Source organism: Podarcis gaigeae (assembly GCF_964106915.1).
Source record: "Podarcis gaigeae genome assembly, chromosome: 8".
Lineage (NCBI taxonomy): Eukaryota > Metazoa > Chordata > Lepidosauria > Squamata > Lacertidae > Podarcis > Podarcis gaigeae.
Genome location: NC_139684.1, coordinates 27,602,737 through 27,618,202, shown reverse-complemented (window position 1 = coordinate 27,618,202; position 15,466 = coordinate 27,602,737).

The window sequence follows — 15,466 nt, the reverse complement described above, 5'->3', positions numbered from 1 at the left end:
GGGCATCTGGGCAGACCACGTAATGTCTGAACTGAGTCTCAGTAATGAAAGACGCAGACGTTTGCTTTCCAATTGCCAGGCCTTTGCTGGCAACGTGGTTAATGAAGCAAAGAGCTCAGAAGCGTTCAATATGGAATATAATTTCTCCAGCCTAATTTAAATATCTCAACTCAGGATGCTGGAATTGGCAATTATGTCCTTTAGAGATGGCTGCGTCGAATTAAAATCTACACATGAATGGGCATGTACTGTGGGGGGATGTTGGCATTCTTTCGTCGTAATGTGCTAAACATATAGATCCAGCAATGTAGTTTGTTGGAGCTGTTTGCTTTTTCTGTAAGGGGTCTAGTTGGGAACACAAGGTCAGCAGAGCCTCTGGGGTTGGCAAAACATCCTTGCAAGATGTTGCTAGGCTCACTGGCGGAGGAAGCGGAGTGCGGGGGGAGCGTACCACCCCTGGCAATGCGATCCTGGTGGGGTGCCATCGCAGCTGTCCCCCTGCCTGCACTGGGCGCCATGGCACACCCCCGGGATGCATGCCAGCCCTGCCCCCGCCTGCTCTCTGCCCCCCGGTGCCGGAGCATGGAGCTCCACCACTAGCGAGGCTCCAACTCCCATCAACCTCACCCAGCATGTTCAGTAGTGAAGGATGATGGGAGCCGTAGTCCACAACATCTGGAAGGCCACAAGTTCCCCACATCCACTCTGGACTATACTATGAGATAGAGCCAATATGTAGCCTTCCCACCAAGACCAGCAGTAAATTTTGTCTTTGAGACTGCCCTCACAGGATTGCAGTGGCAAAGTAAGGGTCACCCCAGGGAGAACCACCTTGAGATCCTTGAAAAAAGGGTACATGCCCTTCAGTGTTTTGCAGAAGAAAACCATGGTTTCCTTCTTGCGTAGACCTGAGGAAAAGCCATATTTGCCTTATCCTTTAGCATCACTGGAGGAGCTAGAGAGCCTTTTGCCACTATTGTTGGCTGCCTGCCAGCATATAGCTCCCACCATCACTTCAACCAGCCCCCTGCAACCTGAATGACTGAATATGAGCCAACACTCATTTAGATAGCTGAACCCTGTCCCACAGTAGAGGCCAAAAGGCTTGCTCTCTGCTGCTTCCAGAGGGCAAAACCAGATGCAACAGCCTTGAGTTCCAGGATGGTAGGTTTTGGTGGAACATTAGGAGAAATTATTGAAGGTGAAAACTTGGGCACCTCCAACTGGATTTGGGACCCAATGTGGTGATCATGATGAGGTCCCAGTTTGTTCTGGATCACTCTATGTCCAATACAACCCAATTCAGCTAAGAGACAATGACTGACCCAAGGTCATCCAGGTCAATCCTGGTCTCCCAGGTCTTACACTAAACTCGCTTTCAGTGGCAAGGAGGAGGAAGAGATCTGAGTTCCTTTCTACCCTGGCTGCGATGGAGTCATCTGAAGTCAGAGGAAACAATTTATACAGCTGACTTCCTCCATAGGCTATGGGCTGTCGCTTCTGACTTCTTTCTCACTTTCATTTGAGCATTCACATTTCATTACCCTCCCCTTTTCCTCCCAGTAGGTCTGATTTAAAACATGCTGTGACAACAGGAAAGGTGCCGAAAAGGACATGTGGTAATTGGAAACATGTTTCTCCTTTTCCATTCACTCTCTTCTACAAGCTACCCAGGGAGGAAAAAGCCAACATTGGAGTGTCCGGGGGATGTCTCATCCGCACGCAGTGCTAGTTTGAAGGTTAGACCTTTTCTATAACACCTCCTGTTGGAAAACCACCCAAGGCAAGCTAGGAAACAGTGTTGTTAGCTCAGCATACATAAACGCTGCTAGCGAGAGAGAGAGAGCTCACATGTCCTGCTTAACTCCACACAGTGTGTGCACAATAGGGATGGACAAATCCTTTTCCAGTGTCTTTCAGTGTCATGTTTTCCCAATCTGAAGTCTGGTTTGCCACATTTCCACATCAGTCTAGATTCTCCTGCTTTCAAGCAGCCTCTGCTGGGCGTAGATAATTTTGCCACGTCAACAAGTCAAATGCAATTGGATGATGAAATATCTTCCAATAAAAAGACATGGCACAAACATCCTTCTGCAGAGAAGGCTCTCTGTTGAGTCTCTTCATGGGTTACTGCTCTACATATAGGAAAATATGATCCTGTTGTATTGTGTATTGTGTGTTCTGACAGGTAAGGTAAAGGTAAAGGACCCCTGACAGTTAAGTCCAGTCGCGAACGACTCTGGGGTTGTGGCACTCATCTCGCTTTACTGGCCAAGGGAGCCGACATTTGTCCACAGACAGTTTTTCCGGGTCATGTGGCCAGCATGACTAAGCTGATTTCTGGAAAAACCAGAGCAGTGCACAGAAACGCTGTTTACCTTCCCACCAGAGCAGTACCTATTTATCTACTTGCACTTTGACGTGCTTTCGAACTGCTAGGTTGGCAGGAGCAGGGATCGAGCAACGGGAGCTCACCCCATTGCGGGGATTTGAACCGCCGACCTTCCATTCAGCAAGCCCAAGGCTCAGTGGTTTAGACCACATTGCCACCCGCGTCCCCATTCTGGCAGTTAGGTAAAGGTAAAGGTACTCCTACCCGTACGGGTCAGTCGTGTCTGACTCTAGGGTTGTGCGCCCATCTCACTTAAGAGGCCGGGGGCCAGTGCTGTCCGGAAACACTTCTGGGTCACGTGGCCAGCGTGACGAAGCTGCTCTGGTGAGCCAGCACCAGCGCAGCACACGGAAACGCCGTTTACCTTCCCGCTATAAAGCGGTACCTATTTATCTACTTGCACTTAGGGGTGCTTTCGAACTGCTAGGTGGGCAGGAGCTGGGACCGAAAGACGGGAGCTCACCTCGCCGCGGGGATTCGAACAGCCGACCATGCGATCGGCAAGCCCTAGGCACTGAGGTTTTACCCACAGTGCCACCCGCGTCCCTATTCTGGCAGTTAGTCAGTCTCTAAATTCTCAAGCTGAGGCCTCTTGAAGTCATGATCCCTGAGATTGCAGGGGGTTGGGCTACATGAGCCTTTAGGTCCCTTCCAACTCTACAATTCTATGACATATATATATATATGGAGATGTTGGAGATGAGCCCAGGCCAATCCATCTCAGTATTGTCTACACTGACTGGCAGAAGCCTTCCAGAGTTTGAGGAATAGACATAACTCTGTACAGATCCACTGGACCAGGTCACTTGTGCAACAAATTCGTAGGGAAAAAAAGGGACGGCAGAACCTAAAATACACAAGACAATAGTCAATGTCTGTAGCCAACGTAGAGGTAACATGTTGCTCTTTTCCAAGTCCACTTCCAGGTGCTGATTCTGAGAAGAGAAACAGCATCTCTATGAGTTTATATTGCATGACCTTATGCAGTATTTCATCACAGGGGACCTGAACTGAGAGCTAATTGCTGCATCCGTGTTTTAATTGAAATGAAAATGCTGTGTTCAAATATAGAAAATAACCAGGGGCTTTCTCTCTCCCTCTCTCTTCCTCTTCCCCTCCTTTGCTTTAAATTAACTTTTCAAAGGAAATGGACAGACACAATTAATTAAGTATGAAATCACAAGCCGGCTCACTAGCAGGAATAATTGGTGGTTTTGTTTTTTTGGCACTCTCTGAAATAAAAGCAATGCAAAACCTCAAAGGTGAAGTTGGGGGCTGTGGAAACTTGATATTCTTCAGTTCAGAAGGAAGTTGATGTGTTCACACATCTCGATCACACATACAAAAGAAGCCAGCCCCTTTTTATGCATTATTTATTCCTGTCCAGGAAGCTTCCTAGTTAAAAGTCTCTATGGGTACAAAGTAAATGTGAGCTTAGATCCAGGCTATCTGAAAGACCATATTCTCACATAAGAGCCTGCCTGGGCCTCCTCTGAGTCCCAACACCCTCGCAGGGCCTTCTCAGTGGCTGCTTCCAGAATTTGGAACTCCCTCCCTAGAGAAGCCTCCTCCTTGTTGTCCTTCTGCCGGCAAGTGAAGAGTGCATTATTCCAACAGGTCTTTGGGAAATGATTGTTTTTTTAAGGGAAGGGCTTTGAATGGCACTGTGCTATTTTTATTAATGTATCTGTATTTCCATAGAGCTGTAGAGTTGGACCACAAGGGTCATCTAGTCCAACCATCTGCAATGCACTAATCTTTTGCCCAGTGTGGGGGCTCGAACCATGACCCTTGAGATTAAGAGTCTGATGCTCTACCGAATGAACTATACAAGCTTAATAGATTTGTTTTTCTTAAATATAAGATCAATCCACCTTGGGACAGCAGATATTCTGATCAAAGAGAGATGGATCCAGAGTATACAGTCATGCAGAGAGACAGTAGCCAGCCTCCAGGGAAGTAGGAGGGTTATTTGCTGTACATTTGCAGAGAAACAAGAGTAGCCAGCGCTCAGAGGCAAGGCAAGAGCAGTAACTCCTGCAGAGGTCCAACAGGTAGCCTCCTTGTGGGGCAGCCCCTCCCCAAGCTAGAACGCCAAGTACATTCAAGCAGAAACAGTTGAGTTTTATTAATTGCTATGCATTCAGAGCAGGATTACATGCCCACATTAAGGCCAAATGAGCTTTTCATGATTATTGTTATTACAGTAATTAGCTATGATGTACTGCGCAGAATGGAGAGCAACAGAGATTGGAGTGCTGTCCTGAACAAGATAACATTTACTTATTTAAGTACAATATACTATTAATCATATGCACAAGGCTTAATCCTTTGTAATAAACTGCACTGTATTAAGAGAACACCCATTTAACGGTATCCCAGTTTCTGCCATAGTGCAATGTTGGGGAAGGTGATATTTACAGGAAGGAATCTTAAAATATTGCAGAATTTTTTCCTCATGTAATACCTGCCCGGCTTCAAACCATCTGTTTTCAAAGTTGTACTTTAATGAGCATTCTCAAGGTTTTTTTGAACCTCAAGGCATTAAAAACTGCAACAACCACATGCTTTCTTTCAAGGGTCCAGAGTATCTCATGTACGCCATTAGCTCTTTATAATCATTTGAGCAGCCTTGCATGGGTGATTCTGTTTGTACAGGCTTAATATGATTAAATATGTGTCTTTGGTCTAAGTGTCTCCCAATTTTCAGCTTTCATTCTATTATATCATCATCACTGCATCTTTAAAAACGTAAGAAGGACCCTGATAGATCAAGCCAATGGCCCATCTAATCCAGCATTCTGTTCTCACACTGGCCAACCAGATGCCCCAATGGGAAACCTAGGAGCAGGAACTGAGCACAAAAGTGCTTCCTCACCAGGGAGCAGTGCAGTGATTTCCATAGTTTACCTACATGCTGCATGAAGAACAACTTCCCTTTACCCATCCAGAATCTTCCAACACTTGGCTTCATTGGTTATTTACAAATTCTAGTGATTCCTGGTTGGCTTCCATTGAGCTTCAAGCCCTCACAGAAGAGGAATACTCATCAGTTATGAATATTAGCATCGTATTGCAAGGAATCCAGGATTGCTTCGAAGTTCATTGTCAATGGGTGGGAGGAGGAATTAAAACTACTGCAGGAGCTGGTGAGTTTGCCTCTGCGCGGTTGAACAAAACGTGTCAAACTCCCGGGACAGCTCTAGGCACAGAATTTTAATAGCACACTTGCCATTTTCCATTCTTAAATGAGCAGCAGTTTAATGCTAGTTCACTAAATTTAACAGGGATATAAATTTCATCAACTCTGTCCCTTGGAAGAATCTAGTTTCCGTTTCGGAAGTGGTTTGGCGCTCTGATCTTGCAATGCAGTTAAATTCAAAAGACTCTATGTCTAAGTTGGTGGAAAAAGTGCTGTTATCATGACCCTGATCTAGTCCCTGAGGAAGATTCCAGGGAGCAAGAACACAGACTGCAGAACTCCTTCGTGTGGGCAAGTTTCTTATCCTTTATACACTTGTTAGATTATGTAATCTGTTGGAGAGTTTCTCATGCAACTTCCAAAGATCTCAGCAGCCCACTCCACCAGTAACTCAGAGCAGGGCTTTTAGTATGGCTGTCCCTGTCCTGTGAAACAGCATTCTTGCCGAGATAAGACAGGCTCCCACTGTCTGCACTTTCCAGAAACACTTGAAGCCGCAGGAGTAGAGAGTTGCTCTTCTGCTTGGGTCCTGCTTGTGGCCTTCTCTCCAGGTCTTCTAGTCGGCCACTGTGAAAACAGGATGCTGGCCTAGATGGGCTATTGGCCTGATCCAGCAGGCTCTGCTAATGTTCTTTCTAGCAACATTGCTCCTCTTGCACAAGTTGGACCAGAGATAGTGACCTAGTTGTTGGTTTCACACTCCCAACAGCCCAAGCCAGTGTGGCCAGTGTTCAGGGATGATGGGACTTGGAGTCTGATATCATTTGAGTTAGACAGACTAAACCCTGGAAGCATTAGATTGCAGCTGTACCATGGTGGTGTACTTCCTGAACAGCAACAACCCCCTAGCACTATAAAGCAGTGTTAGGGGACCCATTTCAGCCAAAGGGACAGAATTCCCTGTGGAAAACCTCAGAGGGATGCAGGTGTTTTGCCAAAGGCCAAAGGTTTCTTTGTTAGGGATCTTTGAAGCAGATTCAGAAGACAAGCAGTAAATAAAGTCTGAAATTTATCAAGCAGCAGGCTTCACATTCATAAGGATACAGAATCCAGACCCTCCAAGTGTCTCTGTTTTCTATCCCACTTTCCGATTTGAAGCCAGAATGTCCCGCTTTTCCTTAAGGTGTCCCTATTTCCATTGGAGAAATGTTGGAGAGGATGGAGGTATCTGACCCCCCAAGCTGTCTGAAGGCAATTGTGTATAAGGAAGGGTTTTTTAAATGTTTAATGTTTTATTATGTTTATATATGTTGGAAGCCGCCCAGAGTGGCTGGGGCAATGCAGTAAGATGTGTGGGGTATAAATAGTAAAAACCATCATTGTGGGATGGGATGTCCCTATTTTCATCAGAGAAATGTTGGAGGGTATGCAGAACCCTTCCTTTGCACAAGGATAAACACAAGAATACCAGGCCTTCCTTTACACCAGGGATACCAAGAAAACAACAATCCCTCCTTTACACAAGGATACAATTCCAGACAAATGACAGACTCCCTCCTTTCAGCTGCAGGGAGCCCCAGGGATGTAGCAGCAGAGTAGACCTCAGTCTGGCCAGGCTGTGCAGCACGTACAGCAGGTTAGGCCTACATCAAAGCTCCAGCTGCACCCCAGCCCCGAACCAACAGATGTGAGGCAAAGGCACTCAAGGGTGAGGAGCAGGGGCAGTAAGGGAGTATGACCTGGGAAGAGGATGTGTGGCCTGGATATAGTTCTGAGAGCCAGGTGGAGAAGACTGCAAGGCCCTTGGTCTGAGGCCCTGCCAGTGTTCTGTTGGTACAAAGTCTCTCTCCTCATCATCTTTCCATTGCGATATAAATCTAGACTTCCATCCCACCAACACCAATGAACGCATTTTCCAGCATCCTTTGGTGAGCGACTCCCTGCCAGTCTCTACCTGTTCACCAAGAATGATGCTTGCTGTCTCAGCTACACATATCTCTCAAAATCATGGCTGGAGGCATAATCACCCTGATGGGAAGATTGCTAAAATGTGTGGCGTATGGTGGAGCTCATCTGCTCTCTCCACCTTCTGGCCAAGCCACCACCAACACTCCTCTACTACAGCTGAGCCAAGAAGAGACAAGCTGTTTGGGGAGGGGCGGCGCGGCTATTTGTGCTGCCAACATGAGCGTTTAAATGCTTGGTGGCATCCAGAATGGAAATGTGGGTCATGAATAATGGATAGAGACAGATGTGTCTTCTCATATCTAATGTATAAGTTGACTCTTCAAAGCCTGAGACAGCCACTAGCAGGGAACTGTCAGGGTCTAGTGTCTGTGACAGATGAACACTTCCACCTTGCCCTGCTACCTCACTGCCAGCCACTTCTGCTGAAGAATTGCTGCATTCTGAAAGGGCTGCTCAACCTGTAACAGGTCCTTTATAGAACTGGGAACCAGTTTCTCCCCCCACCCCACCAGAGCTAGGGAGGGTGGTGAACCAGAGGGAGCCAAATGCTCCCTGGATGTTGAGTTATTGCAAAATTCTTCTACAGGTGCCCTGCCTTTGCAATTTGGTTGGGCGGTCTTCACTGTGGTTCTTCTTAAGTTCTTAAGGGAACATATTAGCATAGGCGTTGGTCCTGTTCACAGGTACAGATCTTTTGCAAGGTGGTAAAAGAGGAGATCTCAAAGATAATTCAGGAGGAAATTGATTTCATCCCCCACTCACGGTTGTCTATACTTTCTCTTTTTGAGAGGACAAATGAAGATATCAAGACAAAAGGCCTCTTGAGGATGTTCCTAGTTGCAGCAAGAATCCCCATAGCCCAAACCTGGTGAGATTTACAAGGTGTAGAACTAGGTTTATTGTTCAAGAAAGAATGGAGAATAGCAATTGTCAATAAAATAACCCATGATGTATCAATATTGAAGGGAGGGAAGAAACCAGGCACTTTCTATGCCAGTTGGTGGCTATTCATTACATATTAATGCATCCAGGATGGAGAACATCATCTCAGCTGCAGCTGTACCAACCTTGGACTCCAGATTGTTTCTCCTTTGTTAGAACTATGTCCGTGTGTTTCCTGCCGCCTTTAGTTGACCACAATGCTATGATATATATGATCCCTGTTGAAGGGATGACAAAAATAGATAGTAAACAAACATGATTGAAGAAGATGGAATATGAACAAGAATACTCATTTGACTTCTGGCAAGAGAAGGGGGTTTGTTTACATTTTTGCAATGGATTTCTTTTGTGTTCATTCAATGCATATTATTCCTGCATTGAAGGGGGTTGGACTAGATGTCCCTTGGCATTCCTTCTAACTCTACAGTTCTATTATTCTACTGAAAAATCAACTTTTAAAAATCCTGGATCAATTAAAGAGACTTACTTATATACGCTAGTTCTGCAAATCTAAAAGAATAAATTGGAAATCTTATTATGGTTCACTTTTTAAGAAGCACGCAGAGTGAAGGACATTTTGGCTCAGAACTAGTTCATCCCTGGAATTGGAACAGGTTCCTATCTGTGTCCCTTTTTCAGTGTATGAAATTGTTGAGGGCAAGAGGATTGTGAAATAGAATATATATCAGTCTGGAAGGGAGGTGAAGAAGAACTGGCCCACCAGGGTGCCTGTTAAACCATTCTGCGAGATTTCCCCCAGATCAGGCCTAACAGAAGGGATTCTGTTTGCCACAGCAATTTTGTCAATCATCTCTGCAGGAAAGCATCACAGCACTGTCCACTGAAGAAGAGGAGAGAGCCAGCATGTTAACATTCAGTGGATGATACTTTTGAAGTCACATCATCAAGCGCAATGACACCCATCCAGCCACCATGCCTGGCTGCCGCTGAAGCAATTACAGTTCCAAAACTATTTCAAATCCCCCAAAAATGTATTGTCTGAGCTGATTTCGCTTCCATTAGAGTTGGCTCGACAGCAAATTCCCTTGGCTGCTTTTGATATTGCTTCATTATTTTTTTGGCTGGGAGTAGTCAACATGTCTCAACTTCATGTTACTTTCCTGCAGCTAAAGCAATGAATCTGCAGTTCATCTGGTCGACCAGTGGTGGGTAGCTTGTCATATATCTTCCTATATACATAAAAATGTAAGGCTGTCATCATGCAGACCTCACTGAAGGATTTGCTGTGCTGCATCACAATCCCGGATATACAGCACAGCCCACATTGGAGGATTTGTAGTGGCTTCTCTCAATCCTGGATTTGCATGAAGGTGGGGGACGGGGGAGCAAAAGAGAAGGCAGGTTACACAACAAAAGAGGAAAATTGTGGGTTTAAACAACAACAGAAGTTTGAATCAAGCACTAATGGGTGGATGGGAAGGTGGAAAGCAAACTTAGGGCTCATCCACACTTCCACTTGTATCACTGTTTTCCCCCAGGAAAACCTGGGAAAATCTAAGAAGGGGGCAAAAAGTTCCTACTTGGCCCTTTATAGGTAACTGGCTTATCTCACACTGTGCACAAGGAGGGCAGTGTGAGTGATGACCAGAAATTGAAGAGCAGGGTATAAGAGTGAGGCATACCTTATATAACCCATTTGTTCCTCTCTTAGGCTGGTGAGCTAGAAGTGGGTTCTTGACCTTCTACGAGGGCAACCAAGATGATAGGGGGCTGGAAACCAAGTCTTACATGGCACAGTTGAAGTAGTTGGGTATGTTTAGCCTGGAGAAGAGAAAACAGAGAAGTGAGATGATGGGCATATACAAATATCTGAGATGAAACCATTTCTGCTGCTCCAGAGAGAAGAACCTGAACCAATGGGTTCAAATCACAAGAAAGGGGAGTCTTGACTAAACTTTAGGAAGAACTTGCTGAGGGTGGAATGGACTTCCTCAGAAGGTGGTGGGCTCTCCTTCACTGGAGGTTTTAAAGCTGAGGTTGAGTAGTCATCTCAGGGGTTCTTGAGCACGGTGGGGGTTGGATTAGATTATCCTTTGGTTCCCTTCTAATTCTACAATTCTAGGATTCTATGGTCACAAATATGAGCCCATCAGGACCTAACTTGAGACTGAGCAACAGAATGGCAGTCTTTAACAAGATATATTATAAAATTGATGGTTTCTTCCACTCTTCAGATTTTCTCTTACTTCCAGCCACAATAGCTATATTCTACTGTCAGGCAATCTGCTTCTGAATGCCAGTTGTTTGGAACCATGAGGGAATAGCACTGTTTGAGGGTTTTTAGAGTAATTTTTGTTGGTTTTTCAAAAAGTTAATTTAAATCACAAAATATGAAATGGAGAAAGACACAAAGTCTTAAAAGTAAAGAAAGGAAAATACATTAGACATCATCAGGTAGAGAGAAAAGATATCCAGAATATATCAAGGAAATATATTAAGGGGACAAAGGTGAACCCAGAATTCTCACAGTAAGTATCACATATTCTATACATCCAGTGAGGCTGGTGGCAAAGTTTGCTGTGATTGCTCTGCCCTGATGTAGGAAATAAAATCCAAGTTGCTTGGAAAGAGTCTGGTTTGTTTTGTTTTTCCATTTATAGCTCTAATAAGCCTAGTTATCTTTTCTAGCATTGTAATGTTTCAAGCATTATGTAGCCAAGAAGAAAGATGAACATCGGATGATATTTCCCATTTCTGTGTGATTGTTAGACGTGCAGCTACTAATAAAAAGATCAACAAAGGATTGCAAACATGTTACACTGAAAAGGATGGTGCGTCTGAACTTGACCAACAAACAAAAGAAGAAACACTGTGAAACAGAGAAAATGTTTGCAAGCCAAAGAAGGGGAAGGATGAATTGCTGGGGGGCAAAGAGAGGCCCAAGGGTGGTTGGGAGTGCTTTTAAGAATGGATACAGTTGTTCCTGAAGGACAAAGAAAGGTGTGCCAGTTGTGGAGTACATTGCGCATCCCTGGGAATATCTGAAATTCTTTTACACACCTTAGACCAAAAAGGGTTTGCAACTGGACACATCCAGAGGTGGAAATATATTCCACTAAATCACCCCTTCCAACACTCCAGCATCAATCTAGAACAGATGAGGGAGCCCAGAGAGATTGCTATTGCCTTCACTCAGCTCCTGCTTTCAGGCTTCCCAAAGGCATCTGGTTGGCCACTGTGAGAAGAGGATGCTGGGATAGATGGGCCTTTGGTTCTTCTGATATGCTCTTTAGCCAGGGTCTTGAACTAGGAACTTTTTTGCTCTGAGGCTGTAATCTAGTTTAGAATGCCACTGTGAGGTGTGCACATGAAGGGTCAGGATGTGGAATAGTGATGGTGATCAGAATTTGGGAGGTTCTGCTCCCATCATGTACCAAGCCATGGGTGTTTGGTGGTGGGAAGAGCAAGGTATGCAAAGTGTGTAATAGGTAAAATTGCATGCATATTAGGAGAAACTTGTACTAAATTGTTGGGGGGGGGTTCTGAGGACTTTTCACAGATGTCACATCACAGATGTGCAAATGTGTCGAATGGAACTCCAGATTGGAAAATGAGAAACAGAGAAATCCAAATTGCTGGATTCATCCATTCCTAGGGGAGACCCTCTGAACTGTTTTTGGTTCGTTACCATTTCCAGATGGGGCTTGAGGTTCTCTTCTGTCTCTTAGGAGATCATTGGCCCCTCAATGTCCAGGGCCACATTCACACCACACATTTAAAGCACATGAAGCAGTCATGGTTTCCCCCAAGACTTATGGAGCTGTTGCTTGTTAAGGGTGCTTGTTAAGGGCTCCGTATCACACACCCTGAAGCTACAGTTCCCAGCGCAGTTTAACAGTCAGCTCCTCTTCACAGGGAATTCTGGGAATAATGGCTCTGGGAGAGGAAGAGAGGCCTCCTAGCAATTGCCAGCACTCTTAATAAACTGCTGCTCCCAGAATTATTTAGAGGAAGCCATGACTGATTAAAGTGGCATCATGGTGCCTTGAATCTATGGTGTGAGTGTGGCCAGTTGTATAACTGGATCGTGACCAAAAGCTGGAGACATGATAACCTTCCCTTTAAATCAGAAGCTGGGTTGTTATTGAATGGGGTCATGATAATGGCAGCTCCCTGATTTGCAAACTGGAAAGCTGTGTTCGTTTTGATTCTACTCAGAAGACGCTGTGCTTGTAAATGAGCCATCTCTATGGGAACAAGTTGATTTCTCTTTTGTAAGTAGAGTCAACTGTCAAATTAAAGTTGCTTCTAGAACATTTATAATTCCTCTGTTGGGGGGCCTCTTTCAGGACTCACCTGGCATTCCCATAAAAATGAAATGTCAGATTTTTAAGAACGTTGGTAATTAATGAACTCGCTGCAAAATCAGAAGGTGTCCACAACCCATCCATCCAAATTTCATTTTTTCTAATCAAAGAATAACAGAGAGTGTAAAGGGGGGAAATGTTTATACGGAAAAGCAAAGTCTCCCCCCCACCCCGCCCAGTCTTTGGCCCTAATGAAAATCAGAGCCAAACTGAATTTTAATTCAGCTGGGGGAAAAGGGTGACCTAGAACTGTCTTCAGATATTCACACGAGGTTTTAAAGAGTTTAGTGCCAGCACTTTGAAAATGAATTCAAATGTCTGCAGTATTTCTGGTTCAAAATTATGCCACACATTTTTTCCCGTTTACAAAAAAAAAAAAAAAGTCCTGTCGGAGCATCAAGCAGCGAGTCGTGCTAACTAAATTAATGCCTCTGAGATGGCAAATATATGCTCTGATCAGACAGAAAGCTTGAAAAATGGGGAGACACAAAATAAAAACTCTTGTGAGAATAAAATGCTGCTAATGTAATGCACACAAACGAAATCATTTGCAAGGTCTGTTTGAGGGCTCCTTTGATGGGTTCATTGGAATGGTGATGGTGCTTCAGAGATTATCAGTTTAAGATCTAATGAAATAAGATGGAGAGCGCCATCCATTTCGAACGGGATATGCTAAAGCATTCTCGTCAATGAAGCCTTCACTGGTATTAAGGGTTATGTCCATCTGTGCTGACAGCCTTGAGCATCGGATTCTGGGAACTTGATTCATGGCCCACACGCCACTTGTTGACTGCAGCGTCAAGGGAAAACTTCAACATCTGGTTGGACACTGTGGGGAAGAGAATGCTGAGCTTGATAGGCCTCTGGTCTGATCTGGCAAGGTAGTTACTATGTTCTTACTGGGCTCACGTTGATCCACATTGGAGGGAGGTTTGGACATTTAGGATGTGTACGCATTATATTGCTTCCTAAATAGTCTAGGTTGGAGCCCATTTTTACTGGGGGTAGAAGAAGGGCAAGACACCACTTCCTGCTGAAAATTAGCAGTGGTGGGACAGAGTGGGAAGTGGCTATAAAGGGGCCTTCCTGCTCTCTCCTCCTCCTCTTTTCATAAAAGTTCATGACACCCAGATCACCGACCAGGTAAGATTCCAGCATGATTCCTGTACTGCATGGGGTTGGACAAAATGACCCTTTAAGTCCCCTTCCAACTCTAGAATCCTATGATTCTGTGGTTAGTTGGGACCAAGTAGGATTTTTTTTTTGTCCTTTTCTGTGATTGGCTGGTGGAAGGGTTTCCCCCCCACACACCTACTCCATATTGTAATGCAGGCTTGGAGCAGTTAGTGGTGGTTGTGGCATAACTAGGTCAATTGGCTTTTGGTCACTCTGCAGAGGTATGTGCAAGTGTGAAAGCAGAAGATGGGAGCAGGAATGGTGAGTCACTTTTCAGGTGATCATTGACTTCAGAGCCTTGCAAGCAGGGTTTGGCAATCCATGAGGCAGGGTATGGATCACTATTGAAATTACCTGTGTCACTCACTTTGAGCTATGCAGCTTAAAGGGGATGTGAATCAGGAACACCTCCCTCCTCACTCTAAAAGTGTAGCAGGTGAAGAGAGCTGAGATGGAGACCAGCTTGACTACCTGCAGAGGAGACTTGCCCAGACACAATGGACTTAGGAGGCGAGAGAGAATTGAAATGTTTCCCCCCAGTGGTCTAATGCCCCTTCTGTGGTTTAGAAGTGTTTAAAGTCATACTTAATGAAATGAGAAGCGATTGAGGGAACTAGGTATGTTCAGCCTGGAGAAGAGGATGTCGGGATTTTTGACTACGTGCTATTTGATGCAGCTTCCCACAGAAGCAATTAAGGAGTTGGCTGAAGGCCAAGAAGACTGAGCAGAGGGAGTTATTCTGCCTAGAGATATGGGACCTTGGATACAACTCTGCTATTGGTTGAGGTCTCCACATAGGCATGATGACTCATGACCTTTCTGGTTGGTTGGTTGGTTGGTTGGTTGGTTGGTTGGTTGGTTGGTCAGTGTGGTTTGAGAGTTCATTGGAGTTTGTTCTGTGAGAGAGTTAAGATCCATGTCTGTATCCTGTATATAGTAACTTGTGAGTCTGCTGTAAATAATAAACCTATAAGTAACCAAGTTACTAGTAGCAGCGTCTTGTTCCTGCTTCATCCTGCCTGCAACTGACTGCTTCTGGACAGTCTGCGTATGCTCTGCTATATTCAACAAGTTCTGGCTAAGATCCTTCAGCAGAGAGACTGAGAGTTGGCCTGAGAGCCATCTTCAACTATCTACAGGACTGCCACATGGAAGGTGGAACAAGCTTATTTGCAGCTGCTCCAGAGGAGAGGACCCGAACCAATGGTTCCAAATGACAAGATTCTGACTAACCATTAGGAAGAACTTTTCAGTCTGTAGTCACATTTGGTTTGTGTCCAAGGCATTGCACCAATTCATCTCCTCCTGTTTACTCTACGGTAAGTTTTTTTTCTTGGAAGCATAATTTGAGGTGTTCCCTTTCATCCTAGAATTTCTGCCTCAACCCTATTCCATCTCTAGTTCTTGCCTTGAGCGCCATAAACAGCTGGAGCTCTCCCTATTATCCTTCCTCACATTGAGAGCATATTTTAACATTTTGTTTCATACAAACCCACCACCAACGTGCCTGCTGTCCAG